Source organism: Equus przewalskii, chromosome 3 (assembly GCF_037783145.1).
Source record: "Equus przewalskii isolate Varuska chromosome 3, EquPr2, whole genome shotgun sequence".
NCBI classification, from domain to species: domain Eukaryota; kingdom Metazoa; phylum Chordata; class Mammalia; order Perissodactyla; family Equidae; genus Equus; species Equus przewalskii.
In genome coordinates, this window is record NC_091833.1 from 20,491,937 (window position 1) to 20,519,849 (window position 27,913).

Genomic DNA, 27,913 nt, shown 5'->3' on the forward strand with positions numbered 1-27,913 from the left:
GATGAAGAAACTGAAGCACAGAGAAATTAAGTAACTGGCCCATGCTTGTACAGCTAATAAAAGTCTTCCAGAAGTATTTTTTATATCAGGGAAGCTCAGGTTGGAAAGAATGAGTTTTGTGGGAGATTTGGACCTAATGCTTTGTAGAGCTACAGTTGTGTTTATATTTCCATGTTGCTGGGTTTTCATTGGTTTCTCAAGGTGGTGTTTTTCAAACTAAATCTTCAGACCCCAAGGGTTCGCAAACATCCTTGTGTGTTACTACATTTTCTTTCAAAGGGCTCTGTGCATCCTTCCAGTCTGAGAAACTCTGGCTTCGAGGCCAGGAGGTAGGGTCTGTCCCTCCCAGTCTGTCCTCTCCTTATTGTTATGGGCCCCCTAGACTATCATGCAGGCCGTTGGTAACTCTGTCCCTGAAATTCTGTTTCGCAGTCCATCTGCAGTAATTTGCTTATCCATCTCATCTGGACTTTGGGCTAGAAGTGGAGCCTAGAAAGGAGAGAAGGACTCAGGGAAGGGGAGGGAAGGGAGAGGGTGTTTTCCAGGCAGGGGCAAACCCAGAGGTGAGAAGTCATTGGAGCGTTCTGGAACAGAGGTGGCAGGACTGAGCAGGGTAGTAGCTGCCACAGGGTACACAGGCAGCTTATCTGTGGAGCCTTGAATGCCAAGCTAGAGAGTCTGGATGACGCTCTAGGCAATGGGGAGCCAGAGAAGGAACAGATGAGGAGGACCCAGCTAAGGTTGCAGTCTCCAGTGAAACCTCAGAGGCACCTGGAGGAGACAGGCAAGGTGGCTTCCGAGATGGGGCAAGGCAGGGGCGGGGCAATCCCTGCAGCTGAGCACAGGGCACCAGGAGAGCCATGTGGGAGAAGAGGCCCTCTGCCTCTCTCCTTTCACCATGGGAAGGAAAATACCAGCGCTGGAGATGGCTCTGCTCTCAGCCCCTACATACAGTTTTTAGCCCTTCTTCTGAAAGATATTGTTTAATTCTGCTTGTTGAGCTGCCATTTGCTTCCGTGCAGCATTAGCTGGAGAGAGGGGGAATAACCATCAACTCAGAGAACTTAAATCAGAGAAATGCGGCTAATGTTCTCGTGTTTCTCACAAGCACTGGAACCTTCTCGGCACTGCTCTTGCCTGTGCTGGGTCTCCTGGTCTAGGCACCACGCCAGCCCTCTTGGGCATGTTCATGTCCATCCCTGCCCGCCTCTAAGAAGGCGAGAACCCCCTCCTGCCCAGCCTCGGCAGCCCCACATTTTGTCCCCACCATTATGTCCCCATTTTCCAGGCAACCTGAAGAAAGCCACCAGAGAAGTGGCCTTCGATGGTCGAGGGACCTGTACTAGGAACATGAACTTTCCCATGTGGACAAAGGAAAGATAAGGAAAGAAGGACCCAGCGGCAGGTCAGGGACTAAGTTAGTCCCCAAGCCCCTTGGCGTGACCGAGCCCCAGCACAGCTGTGACATTAGCAGCCGGCATTTGAGGCACAATAATAATTCTTCAGATCAAAGCGGCTCCGTCTTTAGACAATTATAGTAAAATTGAAGCTCTCCTCTAAAAGAAACACATGCTCCTGTTGTTTTCACCCCTCCCCCTCTTTATTTTATTCTTTATGAACAAATTGGTTTTCAGGGCTATAGAAAGAACCGATTGGGAGCTTAAATTCTCACTGTCTGCCCAGGGGAAGATTTGCAGGGGTGGACATGGAACATCTGAAAGCTGATTTCTTTTTTTTTAAATTGATATCCAAGAATAAAAGAGAGAATGGTAGGAGAAGCTGATCAGGAATGAATAAAGTCTCCTTTTAAGCTGAAATAACCCCCTCCCCCCATCTTCCCTCCAGAAAAGCCGGACTGTAATTGCTTGCAATCACTCGGCACAAATTGTCTGCTCGTATTTGCTTTTTAATTTTGTATAATCTGGTCCATTTCGCTCTCTCTGCCTTTGAGCTTAACCTCTCCCTCCCTTTCTTTCTCTCTCTCTCTCCCCCTCTTATTCCTTCTCCCTTACTCTCTCTCTTTAATTCTTCAGGGCTGTTCAAAAAGTTAGTAATAATTCCCAATGATACTTGATGGCTTTTACTAAGCAAAGGCACTCAGAGAAAAGAAAAAAATACATATTTTTATATATATACACACACACATGCAGAATGGAATGGATCTGGGCTGCATCTGCTTACACGTTCATTTCTGCATCCTAAGTATTGTTTATATCCATGCATTAATACTGTTTCTTGAGGCATGGTAGACATTTTAATAAATAAATGGACTGACCCTGAAGTGAGCAAAGAAAAACGCCAGAACAAGAGAGGTGATTTCTCGGAGTTACGGTGCACCATTCTTTTCTTGTTTTAAGCAGGTTTACGCCTGCTGGCCCCGGACATGTCCCCACTTGTTCTCTTTCTAATGGACACGGCTTCTGTGCAGCGTGCTGCAACGTCCGTCCTTCCTTCCTTCCTGCCACCTCCCCAACCAGTGCTCGTCCTGGTTCTTCTGCCTGTGCTTTACCTTTGTGGGGACCAATGAGTCTGGAAGGAGACACATCAGTTGGTATTGCTTACTTTCCAACTATCTAGAAGGTGATAGGGAGGTGAGGGGGCATTTAGATGGGGAAAAATCCAGGGGAAGAATCCTCAATGGGCAGAGAAAAGAAGAAAAAAGGAAAAGATGTGGGTGTAAAGAGAAAGCAAGCAAAATGAAAAGCACAGGTTATACTGGAAGCCATGGATGCGACTCAGACTCCAATATGTGCTGCTATCAGTGCCATCTGCCCTGGTCTTCTGAAAGAGAAATGAGATGCCAAGAGAAAGAACTTCAGTCAAGCAGCATGTCTAAGAGTTTGATTTCTATCCTGCCTCTGATCCTTACTGTGTGTCTGTTTACAGATTACTTAACTTCTCTGTACTTCAGTTTCCTTTTCTGTAAAACTGGGATGACAGTATAACCTTTCTTATGGGGTTGCTTACATGGAATAACAAATATAAAGTGCAGAGCAAGTACATGGCACGTTTTAAGTGCTCAGTAAATATTAACTCATTATTTCAGTTTAATAGAAAATGACTTAAGTTATCAGTCAGGATTCAATCAGGGAAGCAGATACTAAGAGCATTACAAAGTAAGGAACTTATTACAGGCATCAGAACTTGCACAATTGTGGAAAGAGATAGGGAAGTAAGATCTGGAAGGAAAATTAGAGAAGCAGAGAGAAGTCACTGGCCCAATGGTTCCACTGGAGAATTCTACAAATTGTTTAAAGAATTAATACCAATTTTACACAATTTCATCCAGAAATAAGACAAAGAGGAAACACTTCCCAATTCATTTTATGAAGTTAATATTATCCTGATACCAACACCAAACTAAGACAATAGAAAAAAAGAAAAATGACAGACTAATATCCCTCATGAACATAGATGCAAAAATCTTTAATAAAATACTAGCAAATACATTTCAGCAATATATAAAGAGAATGATATACCATGACCAGGAATGCAAAGCTGGTTAAATAGTCGAGAATCAAGCAATATAATCCACCATAGTAACACGCTAAAGGAGAATCACATGATCACATCACTTGGTGCAGAGAAAACATTTACAAAATTCAATACCCATTCATGATCAAAACTCTCAGAAAAATAGGAATAGAGAGAAACTTACTTAACTCTATAAAGAGCATCAGCAAAAAACCTGCAGCTAACATTATACTTAATGATGAAAGACCAAATGCTTTCCCCAAACATGAGGAATAAGGCAAGGGTGCCCACTTGCACCACTCTTCTTCCACATGGTGCTGGAAGTTCTAGTCAGTGCAATAAAACCAAGAAAAGGAAATAAAAGTCACGCAAATTGGAAAGGAAGAAATAAAATTTTATTTTGCGGAAAACATGATTGTCAACATAGAAAATCCCAAGGACTTTACCAAAAAAATAATAATAAAGCCATCTAGAATGAATAAGCAAGTTCAGCAAAGTCACAGGACTTGAGATAAACATACCCAAAACCAGTTGTATTTCTAGATACTAGCAATGAACACATGAAAATCAAAATGTAATGCCATTTATAATATCTAAAAAACTGAATGATGGGGGCTAGTCCAGTGGCCTAGTGGTTAAGTTTGGCATGCTCCACTTAGTGGCCTGGGTTTGGTTCCCAGGTGTGGACCTGCACCACTCACTGGAGCCATGCTGTGGTGACCAACCACATGCAAAATAAAGAAAAACACAGATGCTAGCTCAGGGCCAATCTTCCTCAAGCAAAAAGAGGAAGATTGGCAACAGGTGTTAGCTCAGGGCAAATCTTCCTCAGCCAAAAAAACAATAAAAATAAAAAAAAAACTTTTAAAAAATGAGCACTTAAGTGTAGATCTAACAAACATGTATAGGAGTTGTATGTTGAAAACCAAAAAATACTAATGAGAGAAATCAAAGAAGATCAAATAAATGGAGAGATATACTATGTGCATGATTTGGAATACTCAACATAGTAAAGATGTCAGTTCTCCTTGAACTGACATGTAGGCTCAACATGATTCCTATCAAAATCCCAGCAATATTTTTTTGTAAATATAGGCAAGATTATTCAAAAAATTTATATGTAAATTCAAAGGAACTAGAATAGCTGAAACTATTTTGGAAAAGAAGAATAAAGTGAGAAGAAATTAACTTACCTAATTTAAAGACTTCCTATATGGCTACAGTAATCAATACTGTGTGGTATTGCCACACAGATCAATGAAGAAGAACAGAGAACCCAGAAACAGACCAACATAGATATGTCCAAATGATTTTTGATTTGATATAAAAGCAATTCAGTGAAGGAATGATAGCCTTTTAGCAAATGTTGCTGGTGCAATTTGATGTCCATGGGCAAACAAAAATGAACTTCAGTAGCTGGCCCAGTGGCGTAGTGGTTAAGTTCAGTGTGCTCCACTTCTGTGGTCCAGGGTTCACAGGTTCAGATCCCTGGCATGGACCTACATCACTCATCAAGCCATGCTGTGGTGGTGACCCACATACAAAATAAAGGAGGATTGGCAAAGATGTTAGCTCAGGGCCAATCTTCCTCCAACAAAAAGAGGATGATTGGCAACAGGTGTTACCTCAAGGCCAATCTTCCTCACCAAAGAAAAAGTGAACTTCAATCCAAGTTCACACTATATTCAAGAATTAACTCAAAGTGCATCACATAGTTAAATGTAAATCATAAAACTATAAGATTTTTAGGAATAAAATGGGAGAAAATCTTCAGGATATAGGACTAGGCAAAGATTTCTTAGACTTGACACCATAAGCCCAATCCATATAAAGAAAACTTGATAAATTGGTTCAACAAAATTAAAAAATTTGGCTCTGTGAAAGGTCTTTTTAGGAGGATAAAAGACGAACTACAGACTGGGAGAAAATATTTGCAAACCTCATATCCAACAAAGGTCTGGTTTCTAGACTATATAAAAACTCTGAAAACTCAACAGTAAAAAAGTGAGCAGTCCAATTAGAAAATAAGCAAATGACTTCAAGAGACATTTCACCGAAGATGATTTACAAATGGCAAATAAACTCATGGAAAGATGTTCAGCATCATTAGCTATTTGGGAAATAATAAAACCGCAATGAGGGGCCGGCCCCATGACCAACTGGCTGAGTTTGTGCACTCCACTTTGGTGGCCTGGGGTTTGCTGCTTCAGATCCTGGGTGCGGACCTACACACAGCTCCTCAAGCCATGCTGTGGTGGCATCCCACATAGAAGAACAAGAATGACCTACAACTAAGATATACAACTATGTACTGGGGCTTTGTGGAGGTAAAAAAAAAAAGAGTGAGCTAGAAAAGGAGAGACAGGGCTGGGGATTAAAAAAAAACACACACACAATGAGATGTCATTAGACAGCTACAAGATTGGATAAAATAAAAAATAGTGACAACACCAAATGCTGGCAAGGATGTAGAAAAATCAAATCACTCATACATTGCTGGTGGGAATGTAAAATGGTACAACTGTTCTAGAAAAGCATTTAGGAGTTTCTTAAAAACTAAATATGTAATTATACAACCCAGCAGTTGTACTCCTGGACGTTTATACCAGAGAAATGAAAACTTATGTGACACAAAAACCTGTGCATGAATGTTTCTAACTTTATTTGTAATAGCAAAACACTGCAAACAACCCAGATATCCTTCAACAGGCAAATGATTAACAAACTGTGCTACATCCATACTATGGAATTCTGCTCAGCAATACCAAGGAGCAAACTATAGATGCACACAACAACTTGGACAAATCACCAGAGAATTCTGCTGAATGGAAAAAGCCAATCATGAAAGGTTATATACTATATGATTTCATTTATATAAAATTCTTGAATTGACAAAACTATAGAAATGGAGATGAGATTAGCAGTTGCCAAGGATTAAGGAGAGAGTGGGGATGGGAGGGAAGTGGGTGTGGCTATAAAAGAACACTAGGAGATATCCTTGTGGTGGCAGAAATGTTCTGTATCTTGGCTACCTCAACCTCAATATCCTGGTTGTGATATTGCAGTGTAGTTTTGGAAGATGGTATCATTGAAGGAAATGAGGTAAAGGGGACATATGATTTCTGTGGATTATTTCTTCAAATGCATTTGAATTGACAATTATCTCAAAAAAATTAATTAAAAAAACAGGAGCTCATGCTGGCCCTGCGGTATAATGGTTAGGTCTGGTGCACTCCACTTCTGTAACCCGGGTTTGTGGGTTGGGATCCCGGACGTGGACCTACACTACTCATCAAGCCATGTTGTGGCAGTGACCCACATACAAAACAGAGAAAGATTGGCACAGATATTAGCTCAGGGACAATCTTCCACAAGCAAAAAAAGAGGAAGATTGGCAACGGATGTTAGCTCAGAATCTTCCTCACTAAAAAGCAAAACAAAACAGGAGCTCAAGGCATCTAACGACTCCACAAACTTTTCCACATTTAAAATAAAATTAATTTTTTGTGTTTTGTCTGTTTTTGTTTGGAGGGAATAACTTTGTATATCTCAAATCTGTGTCTGTTCTTTCATCCTCCTCTATCTTACTGATGCCCATCAACAGGTAAATACCTGTGGTAGAAAGGGTAGAAGTGTTCCAAAAGCAGATGGAGAGTTTGTTGGATTAGCTGCAGCAATTAGGCAAATGAGCTTCTTAGGCAAGTCAGTTGTAACACTACAGACTGGGATATTTATTCTCCCTGTCATTGTAGACAAGTTTCAGTTGCTACTAATGTGAAGCCTTATTGACATGTTTCAGTCATGTTGGTTCCTTAATTATTTAAGGCAGGGAAAAGAGAGTTTACAGAGCAGGCGATCGGAAATCATTCTGTGTTTTTACCAAGAAGGAAAAATATCATACAAAAGCATAAGAAAATGAGATAAAGATTGAGGGTCAGGAGCAGGGAGAGGAGAGGTGACAAGTATAAGGACAAAACCCAAGAGTCAGAGGAGAAGCTCAAAGCTCAGGTATAAGAATTCACTTGGGTGTGGTAGGCAGCAGGTAACCGCTATGGAGTTGAAAATGTGTCTCTAAAGGAATAGAGAAAAAGAGGGGAATAATGAGAATGAGCAGGAGGTTGGAAAGAGAGACGGAGACAGATTTCTTTAAGGATGGATTTTTTTAGTTGGCTAAAGAGGGGACAGAAAAATGAAAACCAACAGCCATTCCCGGAAGAGGTAACAAGGGTTGTGATGACACAAGCCACAGTGGTTCAGGTACCTTTCTATGAAGCCAGCCCATAGAAAGTGACAGAAGAACCTTTTAAACAACTGAGCTTAAGTGCCCCCTTCTTTAGCTAGTGTCACAGTCTTCCCAGGAGGAGGTGGGATGGAAGGAATTACAACCAGACAAGCGAGTCTCTCTTGAGTTAGGCCGTGTGTTAAGAACTTTCTGTGTGCTATCTCATTTAGGCATCACCACGAAGCAGGTATTACTCTTTCATTTTATCGATGACTGAATGAGTGGTTAAATAGCTTGTCCAAGGTCATCCTGCTAATAAGTAGCAGATCCCCATGGAAGGAAACTTTGCAGCTCCCACAATGCACTCAAAGCCTGGTGCTTTAGGGCTGCCACTGGCAGGAGAAACATTCCAGGAAAGGAAAGACCAGACCTCATTGTCTCCATTTCTGCTGACCAGGATTCCCACTCCCAGTGGGGTCTCTCATCATTGCCTCGTGACCCACCAAGCTGGTTTCAAGGGAGATGCTACCACATGGGAGAAAATGGTCAGTTTCCTCAATAAAAATCCTCCAAAATTGGAAGAGGACTGTATTGGTTGTTGGGGGAAGGTGCAGGAAAGGATGAGACATGGGTCCTCCAGTCTACTCAGAAACACAAGGTTCAGCCACCCTCCATGTGAGGTGGTCCTCCTCCATTTCTAACCTAAAGCAATCAGTGGTTTCCCTTCTGCCTGAATGTTATCTATAGTCTGTCTGATCCTAGAGCCCAGGATCTTTCCATTACACTGTACTGAAGGGAACTTATGGGGCTCTAATTGAGCATTTGCCTGGAAGGTAATTACAAAATTTAAAGTGGAGGCAGGCAGAGAATTATCAGTACTCAAAGTATATGTGTATGGTTTTCAGTAGTCAATGCTTAGTAATTATTTGTTAAATAAATAAATTATCAAATGCAGCTTGATTCAATCTTTCCATCCAGATAGAAGGTAGAATGACATTTGGATCCCATTCTGCAGGCTTTGGAGGAGCCCTTCATTCATTTCAAGCTGGTAATTTTCATTTTGATGTCAAGGCAGCTACTTTTAGAACTGAAACAGAAGAGATGAAAGCTTGTGATTTTTGAGTGGCACCTGCTTTCTGCCGTAGCTGGCTGTGGTCTTTTCTATCAGAATGTACCGTCCCACATTTTCACAGCCTTTAACAGTAAGAATTCTGTATCAAGAAAGTAATATTTGCCAAGGAGATTCAATTGTGGATGTTTTCTAGAGGATGAAGCCCCTGTGCCTCCTTGGTTTGTCTTTGTCTTTTTGCTTTGAGTGTGGTATGGACGGTGATCTGTGCAACCACATGAGCCTTCCTATGCTGCGGAAGATGAAGGAGGGAGTCTCTTCAGTTTGGAAATTAATCCCAGTCTCTAGCTACTTTAAGAATGGGACAGATTGAGAAAGCTCTTTCTTTTGTTTTGTTTTCTTTCCAGGGACTTGAAAAGGGAAACGAAGAACAACTGTGAAGTGTCCCTGTCTCATGACCCTGTCATATTCTCAGGGAAACGAACGTGTGGAAGGCTGCAGGACATCCCAGCAAAAGAGGCGAAAAGCTCCTGACTCTTGGGAAGAACGCTGCCCCTCACTTCCCCCATTAGAGGGAGAGCTCCTCTAGCACCCTCACCTTTTCTGGACTGTTCAAAGACAGCCAGTATGGGTTCCTGGGCTGGAGAAGTCCGACTAGCAATTTTTCCCAGGTAAGTAATACTCCTGCTTCAGATTCTAAGGAATTTGAAGAGAAAAAAAGAAGCAATGCAATGTGGTTTGTGAAGTGGTACCCACCACCTGGGTGGTAGTGCATGTGTCACAAGTGGGAGTAATGATTGGACCCCTACTGACCCAGTGTGAAAGATTTCTCCAGTTGGGCTCCCTTGCTACTCCCCAAATCAGACAGATTTTCTCTGTAAAAATAAATTGGTACCTGCTTCTTAACAAACAAACCTTTGAGGGCAAAAAAAATGCAATATTAAAAAAAGAAGAAGAAAATTACATGTGTATTTTCTCCTGACACGGTTTTAAAAGCTGTTTGTAGCTGATTTACAATGCTCATAGTATTCAGCTTTTCATTTGAAATTCTAATAAGTCCTTTGAATGGGTTGGAGCTTGTTAGGAAGTAAAGGGAATGAAATGTCTTCATCAAATTGTGAGGTTTTACTGGCTTCTTCATGGACATCCCAGGTCTCTCCTCACTGTCACCTTTCTTTCCATGGAGTGTTGTTGAATTGATATGGTCAGCAAAGCAAATACAGAGTGGGAAGAATGGCTGTGCAGAACCATCATGTGTGTTCCATTTATAGAGCTGACTGGCTCTGTATTTTCCACCTGTTAGTTTGCAGGTTCCTATGATGCATGAATGAATTGGAAGAATGATCTTTCCATTCTCCCTAGAAATTCTCCTCTGACAGTACAAGTGTAAGGTTCCTGGGAAGTGTATAGACCTCTCAGATCACAGGTGCTACTTTTATGGACTAATGTATTCACTTTGTTTCAAACGCAAACGTTGGCTGGTATGAAAACTGGGCTGTATGGATCTTGTTTCCTGTTGAGAGGCCATGCTCTGATTTTATGAGCTCCTGTCTCTGTGATGGGCACCAAATAATGCCATCGTGGTTAAGAAAAGACAGTCCAGTCAGAATTTGTAATGACAAGTAAGCTACATGTTCTCATTTGGTCTGACCTTGGCAAAGATGAATCAAAGCCCAGGTTAGTTTTCCACACAGTTTTTTTACTGCCGTATGTTCTAATATTCTAGCTTTTCCAATGCTGCTATCGTAAATGATGGAAAAGTCTTGAATATTTGCATAAAATTATAGAAGATTTGTGACTGAAAGGATAGGATGTTACTTATGCAAATCAGATACGTCTTTTCTTGTGTATTTGTAGTCACTTCTCGCTCCTCTCCCTAAGCCACACACCCCCTTTTTCAGGGTGACTCTCTAACTTGGAAAAGGAAAGAGTAATTGTGAAGGCTTTGAGTGGGTTGAGGAATGAATAGAAGGTGAGGAAATTGAGACATGTGGAAATGATTCTTTTGAGAAATTTGGCTGTGAGAGAGAGGAGAAAGAGCCTCAGTGTTTGCTACCCAACCTGAGTAAAATTTCTGGAGAAACTGTTGAATTTGGTAGGCCTAATGGTCCCACTGCTGTGTTCAGGAACTCAAATAAGGCATGTGAAATCCTCATGAGATATTTATTCCCTTTGGATTGTTATCAGGTTCAAAATTCCTACCGGTTTTAGTAAGTGCTAAGTTTGCATCAAAGAACCTACCATCTTCATATCACCTGTAAAATAGTTTCTGGTTGAATACGGTTCTGTCTGGATTTTCTTTCTAGAATAAAATTAACAGATCCCTGAGGTAGTGGCAAAGGCATGGTAATATATTATAGACTCTTAGAATGTTCCAGTTACCTATTACCTTACAAACCACCCCAAAATGCAGTGGTGTGAAACAACAATGATTTTATTATGTTCACGGATTCTGGGGGTCAATAATTTGGATGGGGCACAACGGGGATGCCCCAACTCTGTTCCATGGTGTTTAGAGCTCAGTACTGGCTAACTGAGAAGAGATTCTTGACTATGTTGGGTTCAACCACTACCTCTACAGGTGACAATATTTCTAGCACCTGAATAAGTTGGAAAAACATTTTACCGACCTAGGACTGTTTGCGTGCATTAGACTTTTTAGCGTCTTTCTGCCAGTTGGAAGAGTTCATTATATTTTTAATGTGATTAAAAAATTAAAGTAAAATAGTGATTTTTATATACAGACGTTGATGAAAGATGTGTTTTTCACGCAGCAAATTAAAATCTCATTAATATTTCAGTGAGAATATTTTGTGCTTATCTGTTTCATCTCTATTTTTGACCTATGGCTTAGAGTTCACAGCATGAAGGAGATGGTGAAATCTGCTCACCATAAAATGTTAATTATAAGTAAATTACAGCACAAACCTTCAATCAGCCACATTAATTCTACATAAAGTGAATTATTGTAGCAGAAAATTTTGAAATGTGACTGAATTTTATAATCTTCAGTTTCCTTTTTCTACCTATCACACCAACCCTGATTCCCGTGTGTTTATCCCAGAAGCTCTGAGCTCTTGGTGTAGTGTTAAGCTCATTCTACTCATGGTATTTTGAAAGTTAAGTAAAGTGTGCATCCCTTCCATCTCTCCAAATGACTCTGAATTGTACATAACTCGATTTGCCCCATGGCAACTTAAATGAAAGCTTTGATATTTTTCAAGCAGAGAGTTGGGCTTTTAAAATGAAGGTGTTGAGTTTGTCATATGAAACAGTTCTCTCCTAAAATATGATCAAAATGTCCTCTCATATAATATATATTAGTGTCATAATTGTAATATATAATACATATTATAATATATAATATAAAATATTTATATAAATATATAAGTATTTATATATTTATTTAATATTATATATATGTTATAATTGTCATTTTCTCCTGGGTTTAGGTCTGCTGTAAAGTTAAAAACTTAAAAAAAGATTGCTTTTATGGCCAAAAACCAATGGAGCTTCCATCTGGGATCATTTCTTAGTTCACAGAGAAATACTAAGGGAATAAAAACTCTTACCCAAAGACTAATAATAATTCAGAAAATGCTTAAAACATCCAGACTGCACATGGTTCATTCTGTCAACTAAGTCAATTGTTCATTAATAGCAAAAATTCTAGTGCTTCCTTGAAGAGGAATGCCTCTATATATTCGTTGTGTAATTAGAAATAGGGATGCTGCTCATTATTAACAGGATATTTAATCCAGTGACTAGATGCCATTAGACACTAGACATGAGAGAAGCCACAGATTTTGCATAAATACTAGGAGGGGAAGTCTTTTCATTTACATGGTGCAACTAACAGCCAACTGAATTCAAGTAACAAGTGGTCTAATGGAATTGCACAGTAGGGGTTCTCAACTCCTAGTTGCCCTCTGGTCTAAAGTATTTTGTGATGGATCTGGTCTGCTTCCTTCCACTTAGCAAGGTCTAGTGTGTCCTTAGTGGATCTACAGTGTTTATGTTGCATGTGTGAAGATTGTAATTAGTTTTTGGGTGGTGAACATGATGTAATCTGCACAGAATTTGAAATATATTACGATGTACACGTGAAATTTACATAATGTTATAAACCAATGTTACTGCAATAAAAAAAAATTTTAAAAAGTGTTTATGTTGAAACTTTGGGTCACATTCTGGAGGATCTCCATTTCAGATTTGCCAAGTCAGAAGCTGTAACTCTCTCCTGGTCTCATCTCACCCGTTGTGGCAATATTATTGCTCTGGTATCTACTCTGTGACCACAGGAGAACTCAATGTAATGGAACATGAAGTGTGACACATGTATTGTTGCCCACCAATGTCTGGTGTCTGTATTAAGGATCAGTACTCCCATTAGTTGAAGGTAGACTCTTTGCTTTGTTCCCTCAGATAAGCCATTCCATTTAACACTCATGAAACTCAATGGAAGGTTGAAGCAGCCAAGAAAACTAGAAATGCTTTATGGACTGCATTAATAAGGAAGATGCAGAAATGGGAATCATAGTACTACTAACAGAAAAAGACTCCTCCTATAAGAGGGATGAGGGAAAGAATTTCCAATTTGCTAATGGCAGAAGCTGTTAATCTGCAAATGGATGCCGGCATTGGTGAGTCCTCCATTGACATGCTCAGGAAAGCTTGAGGATTAAAATCTCTGAGAGAGTCAGAATTAGGTATCTGGTACCATTAAGAGAAAAGGACCATCAGCTTCTTAAGAGGCTAGATCTTCTAAAGAAAATAGCAGAATCAACAATTTGGTAAAGTCAAATGGCAGTTACTTTAATTTGAAACTATAGGCAAAAATATTTTGAAAAAATGAAGATGGTGTGATGCTTCTATTATAATTTTCTTCCTCTTTTTTTATGCCCCAAGTTCCCATTCTGGGCTCTTAGCATCTTCCATCTTCTATTTTCCTTTTATATCATGTAGAAAATCATAAACACATTTACAACAAATTGTTAGAAGCCTATATTTTCTCTTTTAGAGAACAATGACTATTGATTTTGTAAAACTTATACCTGTTCACTTTGTAAAATTAAAAATAGTAAAGTACAAAGAAGAGAGCAGAATGTCACTAAAAATTTCACCACTCAAAAATAGTCATCTTTCAGATTTGGTGAACATGTTCCCAAGCATTTGTTTATTGTCTTTATATAAAAGAAAAGAGAGAAGGATGATAAAGACAGAATCAGAGACAGAGGAAGAGAATGAAAGACCCAAAGAGACTGAGACTTAAAAAAGAGATTATGGGGGCCAACCTGGTGGTGTAGTGGTTAAGTTCGCGCACTCTGGTTTGGCAGCCTGGGGTTCATGACTTTGTATCCCGGGCACAGACCTACACACCACTCATCAAGCCATGCTGTAGCAGTGCCCCACATGCAAAATAAAGGAAGATTGGCACAGGTGTTAGCTCAGGGACAATCTTCCTCACCAAGAAAAAAAAGAGAGATTATGTGTGACAATGTCACTAGACTTTGTTATATTAGAATTTAACAGAAAAAATTATAAAGGGGAAACTGAAGGAATTTCTGATCCTCAGAAAATATTATTTTTCATTAGAATATAGTTCTTAAATGATCTATCTCTGATTAAGAAAAAAGATTAGGAAAAACTTTGTCTAGATCCATTATTCTTTTTTAACTTCATGTTTCAGTACTATGCTGTATTGGTTGACTCTCTGCTTAAAAGATGAGAAAATTAGCACACAGCTGTCCAGTTTCCTTCCCCTGCCTCCTGATATTTATTGGTTATTGCCTTACTTTGTCATTTTTTTTGTAACATTTTTGTCACAGTTTGTAACATTTGTCATCTTGTTCTGAAACCATGAATACCACATTTATTTTGTCCTATTTTTATATTTCAACATTTGAATAACAATTCAGTGCTAAACTCAAGATTTTTAGACCCATATTCTCCATTGCTGCATTTTTTAAATTTTGATTTCTCTTTTAGTTGGATGAATTTTATCTTTAAGTAGTCTTTCAGAAAGATTTTAGACGCCATGTTCTAAGTTCTGCTATGCTTGACAATGTCTGTTGCCTTTACAGTCATGCACCCACACAACAGTGTTTTGGTCAATGATGGACCACATGTACAATGGTGGTCCCATAAGATTAGTACCATATAGCCTAGATGTGTGGTAGTCTGTACCATCTAGGTTTGTGTAAGTACACTCTATGATGTTCACACAATGACAAAATCACCTAATGTCACATTTCTCAGAATATATCCCCATCATTAGGTGACACAGGACCATATAATCAAGATAAAATGTGAAGGCATAGAAAATAAAATAAGCAAAAATAAATGAATAATTGAAAAGACACTTTAGCTGGCTATAAAATTTTCAGATCATACTTTCCTTCCCTCAGGAATTTGTAGACCTTTGCCCATTGTCTCTTGGCACTGACTACTGCCCTTTAACCACAAAGTTGTCATTCATATTTTGTTTGATTGGTAGATGGGCTCATGGATTCTGTATTCTGAGTTCCTTCAACAGTGAGTCTCTCACTGTTGTGATTGTATATGAACATCAGCTTGACTATGATATGATATTTTACCGACCATACTTTTTTCTTTAGAACCTTGTAAATATTGCTGCTTTATTTTCTGGGATTAAATGCTGTGGAGGCTCAGCTGGTGCTCAGCTGATTTTTCTGCTTGTAGAGAACTTGATTTTTCTACTAAGTAACTAAAGAATTTCTTCTTTATCCTTTAAACTCAGCAACAAAACCAGGACATACTCAGCATCAACTAATTTGTATCTGTTTTTCCTAGGATATACTCTGCCCTTAGAATGATAGATCTATTTCTTCCTCCTTGAAGGAGGGTGTATTCTGGTGGACTTTGTCTCAGAGAAGCAGGGGCTCTGTTCCTTCTCCTGAGACTTTGTTAAATATCTTTCATCAGGGTTTACTTCATGTATGCAGAAATATATTACCCTGGAGATCTCTCTCTAAAATACTGAGCCCAGACAGTTTTTCCTGTCCCTAATAAGAGGTGTTATAGTGATAGATAGAGGGCCTCTATTCTTTTTTCTTTTTTTTATTGAGTTCATAGCAGTTTAGATCATTGTGAAATTTCAGTTGTCCATCCCCACATAGGTGCTCCCCTTCACCCCCTTTTCCCAAACCCCACCCCCATTCCCCTGGTAACCACTGAACTGTTCTCTTTGTCCATGTGTTTGTTTATCTTCCACATATTAGTGAAGTCATATGGTGTTTGTCTTTCTCAGTCTGGCTTATTTTGCTTAACATAATACCCTCCAGGTCCATCCATGTTGGTGAAAATGGTATGATTTTGTCTTTTTATGGCTGAGTAGTATTCCATATATATATATATATATATATATACACACACACACACCACATGTTCTTTATCCAATCATCAGTTGATAGGCACTTGGATTGCTTCCAGATCTTGGCTATTGTGAATAGTGCTACCATAGGGCTAGATAGGTCACTTTGGATTGTAGATTTCAAGTTGTTTGCATAGATACCCAGTAACGGGATAGCTGGGTCCTATGGTATTTCTATTTTCAGTTTTTTGAGAAATCCCTATAATATTTTCCATAGTGGCTGCGCCAGTTGGCATTCCCAACAGCAGTGTATGAGGGTTCCCTTTTCTCCACACCCTCTCCAACATTTGTTATTGTGAGTCTTGGTGATTATAGCCTTTTTAACAGGTGTAAGGTAGTATCTTAGTGTAGTTTTGATTTGCATTTCCCTCATGATTAGTGATGTTGAACATCTTTTCATAGGCTTACTGGCCATCTTTATATCTTCTTTGGAAAAATGTCTGTTCATATCATCTGGAGGGCTTCTGTTCTTGAAATTACTGATTCAACCCAAGGTGCCTATGCACACCTTCAGTTTGTTTCTCTCCAAACTGTGGGGTATTTAGGGAAAATGCTAAATATTTTCTTTCTACCTATTCTGGGGTTCAGGATACAATTGAAAGCAGCATGGAGGCACATCAAAATAATATTTCTCCTCTTCTGCAGATGATACTTTTTGAAATTTATGACTCAGGGTTATACCATTTTCTTTGTTTGTCAATGCTGGTGAGCATTTTGCTGATTTTTTACTACTTTTTACTCCTTTTGTTAGATATTAGAACAGGGAAATTTTCTGACCCAAATTCACTCCCATCTTCCCCCAAATCTAAGACTCTACATTTTAATGAAAGACACCTTAGCAATATCAATGCTATACCAAATAAATGACCATATGTCTTCTTTTAGGTTCTCTCATAAATAGATGCTGAGACTAGTAAAAGTACTTTATTTGTAAGGCGATTCCAGGAACTAGGAGAAGTGTGGGAAGCAAAGCATGGAAGAAAAGGATGCTAATAAGAGTGTATTAGCAAGCAAGTTGCCATTGCCGGCAACTGGAGCTTAATTCCACTAGCAAAACTCGGGGAAGAGTCTAGAACACACACTTCACAGATACCTTGCCCAAAGGAAAAGGGATCTGGTATATTATACACGCTAACTCCTGTTACTCATTGGTTGAGACCTGCTCCCAGGGGTAGTAATTTCCTTTCACTTCCTGCCTATCACATGCACAGGCCTTGCAGCAGGTTCAGAGGTGTTGAATAAAGATCTCAATAAGATACTGGCTCTAAAAGATGGAAGTTGGGCTGTCATGCCCTGAAATGGTAAAATCCAAGGGAAGATGGCCAGAGCATACTGTGTGATTGTGAATTTCAGGCATCTTAGCACTTGGGTAGAGCAAGGCTTGGAGGAAGGAGGATTTGTCAAATGGTACCATTTGGGTGGTCTCTACTTGATACTAAGAGTATATCTTGGGTAATGATCCCTTCTAGCTTATATAGTTATAATGTCTCTTCAAATTTAATGAATGCACCTGTAGAAAAAGCAGGGAAAATATCTTGGGAGGCCTAAAAAAAGGTGAGGGGGAGCTATTTTAGTCAATAAACCTGGAAAAACTGTGCACACTTTTTAGAATTATATATATTATATATATATATATATATATATATGTACACACATCTATAGAATTATATACATATATGCACAGACATTTAAATAATATTTGTTATATATATGAAAAGGTTTTATAAGAGGTGAGCAAAGGTGAGGTAGGACACACAAAATAAATGTACTTGATGCTACATGTTGCATGGGTGCTGTGTGGACATATCAATTGAGAGCGTCAAGAGTGTTGCTGAGTTCATCCCCATCAGTTTCCACCTGGCAGGGAAGGGATCACATAGTTCTTATGGAGGCCACCACATAAATCCACTCACCTTCAGTCCTACTTTCAAATAATCCCTTTTATAAAGGTATCATGCTGATCTCAGTTTTAGAAGGGGCACGACTTTTGACTGCTGTACATGTCATACGTTGGAATGGAGTCCACAAATCCACCCCTTTCCCTCCGTGTGAGCTATCTAACCTAGTGGTTAACAAAGTGGTGAGTTACAGTAAATCTAAGAGGAAAACTAAAAAGATCTCCAAGCTCATTGAGTAAGGTAGAGAGAAGATGATCGTATTCAATCCAGCAAGTTAGGGGATTCTAATCAGCGATTTTGCATAGAAAGTGAATATACAGAATATTACATTTTGAAAGGCAAGTGTGCTTCAGAAGTCTCATCCAAGGGACTGGAAAGGTGTATATATTCATGTTGTAAAGGATACCAACTTGCTCACTTCATGGTACTTGACAAAATTATCCATACTAGAAATCCTTGTTTAAAAATTCCTGAGTGTTCTGTCTTTTGTTTTATTGAGGAAAAGCTAAATCTAGGATGTCAAGTAGGGGAAGGGAGAATGTTTGATATTTATTTGGCTAAAATAAAGGAAAACCACGGAGTAACTTAATTACTCAAATATATGGTGGAATTTTCTGTGGCTATTTCTGCATAATTATTCTCCATATACAGAGAAGAAGAAGAGAAGGAAGGAGAGACTAAGATAGACTAGTAGGGAATGTGAAAGAAAATGAAATCACCAAAGTCATGAGGCCTTGAAATGCTGAACTTTGGCTTCCATTAGCAAGAGATTTTGGTCAGACATACATAACTCCTCGTCAGGCTGAGTAGATAAATCATCAGAGCAGATCTCTAAGAGATCTTTGAGGGCCTACTTCTGAGGTCTTTTAGAGGAGAAACTACCATGGTTTACGAAAGGTTTACGTGAAAGGTCCAGACCAGAGTTGGAACATTATTATAATGTTCAGAATCTCCGATCATTCTCTGAAAGGAGATTGTCTATCGTTTTAGGAAAATGTACATGCAGAAGCACATCTCAGTAACTTCCATCCACGGAACCATTTGCTTCTCTAAACTCCTTAGTCTCTAAATCTATACAATTCTGTCACTAAACATTTGGGCTACTCCACATGCTTGCAAATGTGTTTCTTCCGGTCTTTATATTTCATTGTCACATGAAGTAAAGCTTCAAATTCATCTATAAATTTACATTTTGTTATCAGCTGAATGGTGTCCTCCCAAAATTTATATGTTGGAGTCCTAACCACCGTACCTCAGAATGTGACTGCATTTGGAGATAGGGTCTTTAAAATGGTAATTGTTAAAATGAGTTCAGTAGAATGAGCCCTAATCCAAGATGACTGGTGTCCTTATAAGAAGAGGAAATTTGGATACAAACTTGTACAGACAGAAAACGGTGTGAAGCCACAGAGAGAAGACAGACACCTACAAGATGAGGAGAGAGGTCTCAGGAGAAACCAACCCTGCTGACACCTTGGTCTCAGATTTCTAGCCTCCAGAACTGTGAAACAATAAATTTCCATTGTTTGAGCCACTCGGTCCGCGGTCCTTTGTTACGGCAGCCCTAGCAAATAAACAGATGTCCTGCCATTTCACCTTCTCTCCTTTACCTTTGCCTTCTCTTGGATGACACGTCTAGGCTTGCTAACATTTCTTTTCCTTCTAGTCATCTTTAGAACACGTGCTACCCTCCCTTCTTCAGGTTCCTAAAGTAGTATGTTCACTGAGAGCTATCATTTCCTTGCTGGCCTACCCAGGCCCCCAGCAATGAGCATTAGACCCTGAGAACTGTTAGGAGAGAAAACATTGTGAATCCCAAGACTGACTGTTGAGCAGGTTTTCATGCACACAACGTGTTGCCTTCTATCACTTCCATTTTTTTAAAAGTATACGTTTTAGAGAAATTTTTGTATTTGTGTTTGTATGGCACATCGCAGTTTATAAAGAATTTTTACAGACATGTTTGCTTAATCTTCCCCATGTTTCAAGTCAGTGGTTTTTCAAGACCCTGAAACTCGGAGGGCTTAAGCAACTTGATCAAAATGACACAGCTAGTAAATGGCAGAGCTGGAATTTGAACCAAGGTGAAGAGAAGTCATCCACTCCCAATGCAGGATGGTCAGCAAGAGCTGTTTTACAGTGGGGCTGATTTCTCTCTCCTCTGAACTGTACTTTCGTGATCTTTCTATTGGCATGCACCTCTAGCTAGGTGCTTGCTCATGAATCATGATTACCCCAACTAAATTGGAAACTCTAGGGAGGCAGTTTCTGGGCTGTGCTTTCTGTTTAGTTATGGTGTTTGAGGAACATTTATTAATTGATTGGTTAAATGGACATTTGTTTTTACTGGAGAATTTGGCACATCTCTTGGTATCCAGTTTTCCAAAGATATATGCAAAAGTGACAAAGTTCTCACACTGTTGATCTGGTCTTTGTAGACAAAGGTTAGGAAAGAGTATGCATAAAAATAATACCATGGAATGACATTATATTACAATAATTATAATTATTGTACCCTGTATTTATATAGCGCTCTCTCTCTCTCTCTAAGGGGCTCATAGTCATTTGTAGGCAGTGGGCCTTATCCTGCTGCTAAATAGAAAATAAATTGCTTATCTCTTGGAAGAGAATTAACTCTTTCAGGCACTGGGGTACCATTTAGTAAATTAGTAATCCTCTAAATGGCACTCTAGGTACGTCAGATCCCCCATATAAACTGGAAAATGAACGTGTTCCCAGTGCTTAAAAGAAATCAGGGCATGCCTAACAGAAATCGGACAGCAAGCTTAAAATATATGTAATGTACTTACCTCTCTCCTCTAATAACTTTGTGTGCATTCTCATGGAAATCTGTTTGTGACTAAAGATGAATCTATTTGCTAAAAGCTGGCACTTCTGATCTTTTAATCTACTAATATGAGAGCAATAAAGGGGAAAGGGGCAGATGATAGGAAAAGTAGAGTGGGGGCGTTTATACTCGTGGGATCAGTGACAATTTGTTCAGCTAAACAGATTTTGAGGAACTGATGAATTTTTTTCAAAACCATTTGGAAGGCTGGCCTTGATAGTTCCCTTCGGTCCTGAAAATGTTCATCTACTACCAATATAGTAGTTAGTGGGTTGGAATTACCCTCATGTATCTCCTTGGAACCGTTGCTAAGGTAGGTAGAGGCCCAATCATGAATCAACAGGAGCTTTAGAAATTCAACTCCCATTCAGTGGGAAATGAAGTTGAGGAAATTAACACAAACTCACAGATGCTGGAGATTTTCCATGGCAAGAGTAGAAAAACAGGCATGGTTAATTGGTACTGAATTAGACCATTTTTTAAAAAGCAGATCAACTGTAGTCTTTCTCTCTTGTTTTCACTTTCTCTTTCTTGCACGTCTCCTGCATACTGTCTTTAAGACATTTCTCCCCAAATTATGATCTGATCACCTCATCCCATGTAAAATTTTTGGAGTTCACGCATTGACCTACATGCTTCTTGGACGCACTTGCTCGTGAGGTGTTGCTACACTGAATTCTGATTGTAATTCAGTAACACGTTATTGATTGTTGAGACTTTCGGTTTATGTGCAGTGAGATAGAATTTGGAAACTGGTGGTGTCTTATTGACTTTCTGATTTGCACTGCTGGGAAGCTCATTGGATGGTCAGATGGGTTGCTGCCAGGCAGTTTGGCAGTTCAGTAAACATTCTGTGGCTATTCCTCCGAATCGTGTCGCATTCTCATCAGTGTCCTCTCACTTTGATTCCATGCACTTAGGAACAACACAATTCACAACTAACTGCTATCTTATGTCCAGGAGTTAGCCTCTCTCTGAAGCCTCACCCCCCATCTTTGGTTTTTCTTTCTTCTTCCTGCCCCACTGACAGACAGCTGCCCAAGGCCTCTTTACACAAGCCTCAGCTTTTCAAGGTAAATATGCCATGTAAGTCCAATTTCAGCAATCCACACACCTCTGAACCCCTCACACTCCAAGGAGCATCCTTAAAGAGAAGAATCAGCAGGCTGCTAAGACGAAATCAAAGCAGATCAGCAAAATGTCTTGAAAGGGGGAAGGAAGGATGACTAACGGCCTTCATTTTCCAACACTCAACGTGACTGGTGACAAAAATAACCAGTAATGGGGAAAGTGTATATTCAGTCTAATTGTATAATTGCAGGTTGCTTTCTGTACGTCACACAGGGATTGAAGTAACGCAGCACTGGGAAGTAGCTCAGTGCTTTCCCTCCTACGTATACGTGCATTTTGCATTTAGTTGCACTCTTGCATGAGTAAAAGTCCAAATGCACCAGGTTTGAAGATTCTATCACCAATAAATTCCCAATACTCACCATCTCAAGATGAAGGTCAGTTGCAGTAGCACTCTGAGCTCACAGGTAGCAAAGTGAGATGAACAAAGCTGGCATGAGAAACGGAGCCACTAATTCATCTCCCAGGTGGCTCTTTTAATATTCCAAACTGCATTTAATCATCAAGGAGGATGTTGAACCAAGGAGCCTGGTCAGCAGTGCCCTTCTGCTGACTGACTTTTCAAACTTTCTGGCAAGTAAGGACGCTGATGGATTTCTTATCTTGCCCCTATTGCTAACACTAGAGCCTCGGAGACTTTTCCAAGGATGAGAAAGCTGGATTCCATTCATTTCCTTTGGGTTTGAGAGAGGAGGGCAAAAGCCCCAGCGGTTATATCCTATGATGGTATGAGACAGATGGGCTTCTCTTGTCCAAATCCCCACCCCTTCCTTTTTGACATTTTATCACTCACAGATTCGCACTATCCTCGGTAAACACAGCCACTGGCTTCACTGCCCTGAGCCTCTGTCAACTTTGTCTCTGATCCTGGCTGCCACTTTCTTTGTTATTTGTGGCTCTGATTTCCTCTCGACTGGAAAACATCATCACATTCTAGGCAGTAGGAAGTTTCCATGAAGAGGGCATTTGTGCTGCAGTTGTTGGAGTAATTACCACACATTTTATTTTCAAATTTTCAAGAGGAAGCTGGAAATATAGAAAGAGTTTGAGTTTCTGAAAATTCTAATTTAACTCAAATGTAGTAATAATAATTAAAGGTTATCATTAATGCATTATTATTTTTTGTTATAACCAAGGACTTTTTTTAAATTCCTGAATTTTGTATGACCCAGAGGCAATGCAGAGATGAATAATATGATTTGCATTTGATATTATTATTTTTCCTGTCAACATAGAAAATTACTGATCCACTAGAACTTAAAATACATTTGGATGATTATTTCCTCCATCTAGTTTATGTGCATTTTGTAATTTGCTTCACACCCTCTTCTCTCATGATTTTTGTGACTTTGTTCAAATGGCCAAGACTGCCTTTGAGCCATTATGAGTTTATAATGATTGATGGACTTATCCCAGGGACCGCATTATCAGCATCTACCCTTCTGCAGGGAAAACATCTTTACCACGGAAGATCCAATTTTTGTTTTCCCCTATTTGTTGTTAATCTGACTTTGTGATAATGTCATCAAGCCTTATTCTATACTTTTTCTTGATGAGCTAGAATTCTCGGAGCTGAGAGTTGCAGGCATGGGAGAGAGTGATAAACTGGGACCATGGAATTAGGCAAATACACTTTTGACATTCCCCTGCCTCAGACATAAAATTGACGGACCCGCATTTATCATTTCTTAGGTTCAGAGCAATCCCAGAACCACTTGTCGTTCAAAACAGCTCTATTAGAACATCCAACTCAAGAAAAGGAAGCTGGATCAAAAATTGAACATTTATGTTGAAAGAGAATAGTGCCCTTATTTTCAGCTTTCTTTGGTGCCAATTGATTTAAGAAAGAGGAATAATGCTGAGAAAGACTACAGAAAAATTTGCAAGGACCACTTTGGTCTGCAAATATTTTGATTAATTAACAGGCATTGATGCTTAGTGGGTAAAATTACAAAGAGGGCATATCCCAAGGAAGAAGTCTGACTTTCTTTTGATTAATATTTCCCATCTGGAGACAGTTTTATGCCCCAGCAACTGGTAAACATAGACTTGTTGGTGAAAATACCAATAATAGAGTATCTCATTTATTCAGAAATTGCATACAGTAATATTGATTATTTGGAACAAAAGAAAAAAACTGGAAAGTAAAGGAGGGAAAAAGCCTTCTACAGAAAAAAAGGGATGACTCAAAATGCCTGCAGTAATACTGATTTGGTGAAAATCTTTCACATATTCTTATTGAATATATTTTAGACATATTTCATTAAAATATTTAAAGTGAAAACAACACTTTGGTGCTTGAAGGCATGCACTTCAGTTTTCCACCACATTCATACATGAAGACCCCTCATTCCCATGCTGGATAAAAAGTCATGTTGTGCAAGCTCCTTTCCCTAAAATTAATGTACTAATTTCTACAACACTCTTTGTAGTTGGCAAGTGAAAGATGGTCGCCAAGAAGGGAATTGAGCACATGGGTCTTGCCTTTGTTATTGGTTAGTTGTGTGACCTTGAACCAGCCATTTAAGCCCTCTGGCTCTGAGTTTTTTCACCTACAGAATAAGGTATTACTCCAAAATTAAGTTTCTACCATTTGTGAGAAGTCGTTTGATTCTTATATAGTGGTCGTTCCAGTTGATCATCTCAGGCCGCTGGGGGGCTCCAGTCTTCTCAAGGCTATTTGGCTAAGAGACTGAGGAAGCTTCTGTCTAAAATAATCCAGACCAGCTTGAATCAATTATGAGGCATCTGTGGATGGAGGAAAGGCATGATTTGGAACTCAGGAGAGCCAGCGAGACTTGGATGCATCCTTGGGGACAGGCTCCCTCAGGCTCTTGTATGAATCCAAAGACCTATTTTCAGTGAAGCAGTTGCCAACTCGAGAGAGAAGGTTGGAGCACTTTGGTTCCCATCTACTGGAACATGAAAACAAATGGGGAGGGAGCCATACCCACCCCCCACCCCCGCCACCGCTGCTTCAGCCAAGATGTCACGTGCATTGATGATCTCAAAGGATGCGGTCCAGCCAGGCACATAGGGCCCTGACAGCCATAGTAGCAGCAGGCAGTGGGTAGCCATTGCCCAGTGCTCTGGGCTGAGGGAGGACTCACCACCCATTTGGGGAGCATCAGCAGATATGCCCGGTGTGGACATCAGTGTTGGGAGGGCGCCCTTGAGGTCTGCAGTGGTGGCCTGGACTTCAGCAGCAGATATCACCGACAGGCCCGACCAGCCCAAGAGGCAGATGGCAGACTCTAGGAGTAGCTGCGGTGGCTCCTCTGTGTGTACTGTGAGAACCAACCTGGCAATGGGGCAGACTTGAGCAGAAACTGAGTTTCTATGACAGCACATGCAGGCAGGAGCCTGGGAAATGTAACTCATGACCATGGCTTTATCTCAGTGGTTTTCACCTGGGGCGGTTTTGCCCTTCAGGGACATTTGACAAGGCCCGGAGGCGTTTTGTTTTCACAACTGTGGGGAGAAGAATGCTACTGGTATCTAATGGGTAGAGGACTTGAATGCTACAGTATACAGGATACCCCAGCAGAGACAGATCTGGTCCAAAATATCAATAACACCAAGATTGAGAAAACCTGGAGCCCTTCATGCAAGTGTGACAAAGGAAAATACAGATTCCACCTGGTTACACCAGGAACTCGAGTGCATGCCATATGGCAAACCACTTTAGCAATGAGGGTGATTCTATGATCATAGTAACCTCAGTCATGCCGCTAATAATAGCTCACATGTATTGAGTCCTGTCTATTATCTGCAGGAGGGTTCTAAGCGTGTCACAGATATGCACTCATTTAATTCACATCACAACTGTAGGAAGTAGGCATGATTCTTACCTGCAACTTGCAGACAATTTAAATAGCCATCCTGGCAATTGACTAGAAAGTGTCAGCCAAAATCCTTGTTTGGGTAATTTGTGTGGTCACCTCAGGCAAATGGTCCATGCAGGGGGACTGTTGAAGTCATTGACCTTGCTCATCTCCACGACTGTCCCAGAGACTGGAAAACAGGCCAGCCTGGTACTCCCAGAATCCTGCTCTGCATCTTGAGATCTGACCACCTCCAAAAACACATTACTGTTTTCTGCAGGGAAAAAAAAAATGAAAGAAACTACAAAACCACAGACAAATCAACACAGAGTGAGGTCTCGTGGAAAAGGGTTGGCAAGAATCCAGTGACGCCAAGTATCTATTAAAATAGATCATGAAGCCCCCAAAGCCTGTTTTTGACTCAATTATTCAAACACATGCAGATTGTTTTTACATTATCCAGATAACTGAGGCAGGGTGGCCCTGCCCTGGTTCCAGAGGATTTTAGTGGATAGACTAATGAGATGGACTAATTTAGTCCCCTAGCCCGTGGTTCTGTGGCACTGGCTTCTTTAAAGGACTACCACAGTCCTCCTCTGATTCACCTTTTATCTCAATCAATCGTCTTATATTTACTAAGGGCCCCAGGAGTGGGACGGAGAGGTGTAGATCATTCAATTTGTCACAGCACATATTTTCAATATTATGATAAGAAGACAAGGGACTCTGCATTTTGTCAACTTGCAAGGCCAAGATCGATCAGCAAATAGATGGGCCTCCCTGTATTCTGAATTAAAGTGTGTGTTTTGGCGGTTTATTGACAGTTGATAACTACTGACCACTAGTCCTGATAGAGTTACAAAGGTCGGGTCAAGTCAGGTCAGAGCCACAAAGAATGCCTCCTGCTCTTGGAGCCCGCTGCCCTCCCAGAAGGAATGTGCAGGTCAATAACTAAGCCACCTGTAGGGTCTGGAGGCTTTTCCAGTTTTTCTCCTTCTGGCTATGCTGTGACCTAACCCCCATGCAGCCTCATCCTCTCCTGCTTTTCCTGAACGCTGCTGCCCTGGGAGTCCCACAAGTGCCAATGAAGCCAAGGCTCCACTAGCAAGGGAAGGAGGCAGCGGGCCACTGCAGGGTGGGCTCAGTGCTGCGTCCTATCGCCAATTCTCTTCCCGAAGGGGTTGCCAGCACAGGCCACACTTCTGCCCCATGACCTCAGAGAGTAAAGGACACACAGAGGTAAAGGAAGTGGCTGTCTTTATGGCTCCCCCAGGAATGCTGGCTCTCCTGTGCATATGCAAACCACTCTTGGCAAGCAGAATTTTAATTAAAAGCCTCTCAGAATGCCTCTCCAGCTGGGGTGGGCCTGAGTTGCCAGGAGGGGCCTTATCAAGTGGATGTGAAAACACACAAACGATAGGCCTTGTTCCCAGGAAATGTCATCTGGTCTGCCTCACTTGGTGCCTGGCGGAGGAGGAGAGGAGGGGGTCGTGCCTGCATGTTTGATGCTGTCTCCATTGTCTACCTGGAAGATGCAAATGATATTCAAATTTGGCACCAGTGTACAGGCTGCTTGCACATACCCCACAGCAACCCTCAAGCAAGTGACTAATGGGAACATGTGTTCTTTCTATTTTTATAAGACTGGGAGAACAAGGGGATGGAAGGCTGAACTTGCGGGGTCTGAAATCTCTCTTTTCAGGGGATGTGCTGCTGTCTGAAATGATAGTAATACCCAGTGGCAGCTCCATGGCAGTGGCCCTGACCTGTTTAGATGCTCTGCTTCATGGAGGCCCTGGAACTGGGTATATGGCCCTGCCTGTCCCTTCTATCCAGCCAGAAGGTGGCAGACCAAGGAACACCACAGGGCTCTTGGGTGGCAGGGCCCCCAGCCTCTCTTCCTGATGGTTTTCTCAGGAATTAGTCTTGGCAGGACTCCATCTCAGCGGGCACGAGTGGCGTGATCATCCTCAACATGAGTATTGCTGGGATAAGAATGATCTGCATTTTTAATTAGATGATTCAAGACTGTCTGCATGTGAGGTCAGCTGAGT

The 27,913-nt window shown here is 40.5% G+C and overlaps 1 protein-coding gene across 1 annotated transcript in view; it reads left to right on the forward strand.

Annotated features, from left to right (window-relative positions):
* ZFHX3 (zinc finger homeobox 3) overlaps window positions 1–27,913 on the forward strand; it is a 1,295,574-nt gene that overhangs the window by 712,381 nt on the left and 555,280 nt on the right. The window contains exon 11 of the mRNA XM_070613798.1: window positions 9,173–9,436. The gene's annotated coding sequence lies outside the window, so the exon portion shown is untranslated. The remainder of the gene's footprint in view (window positions 1–9,172; window positions 9,437–27,913) is intronic.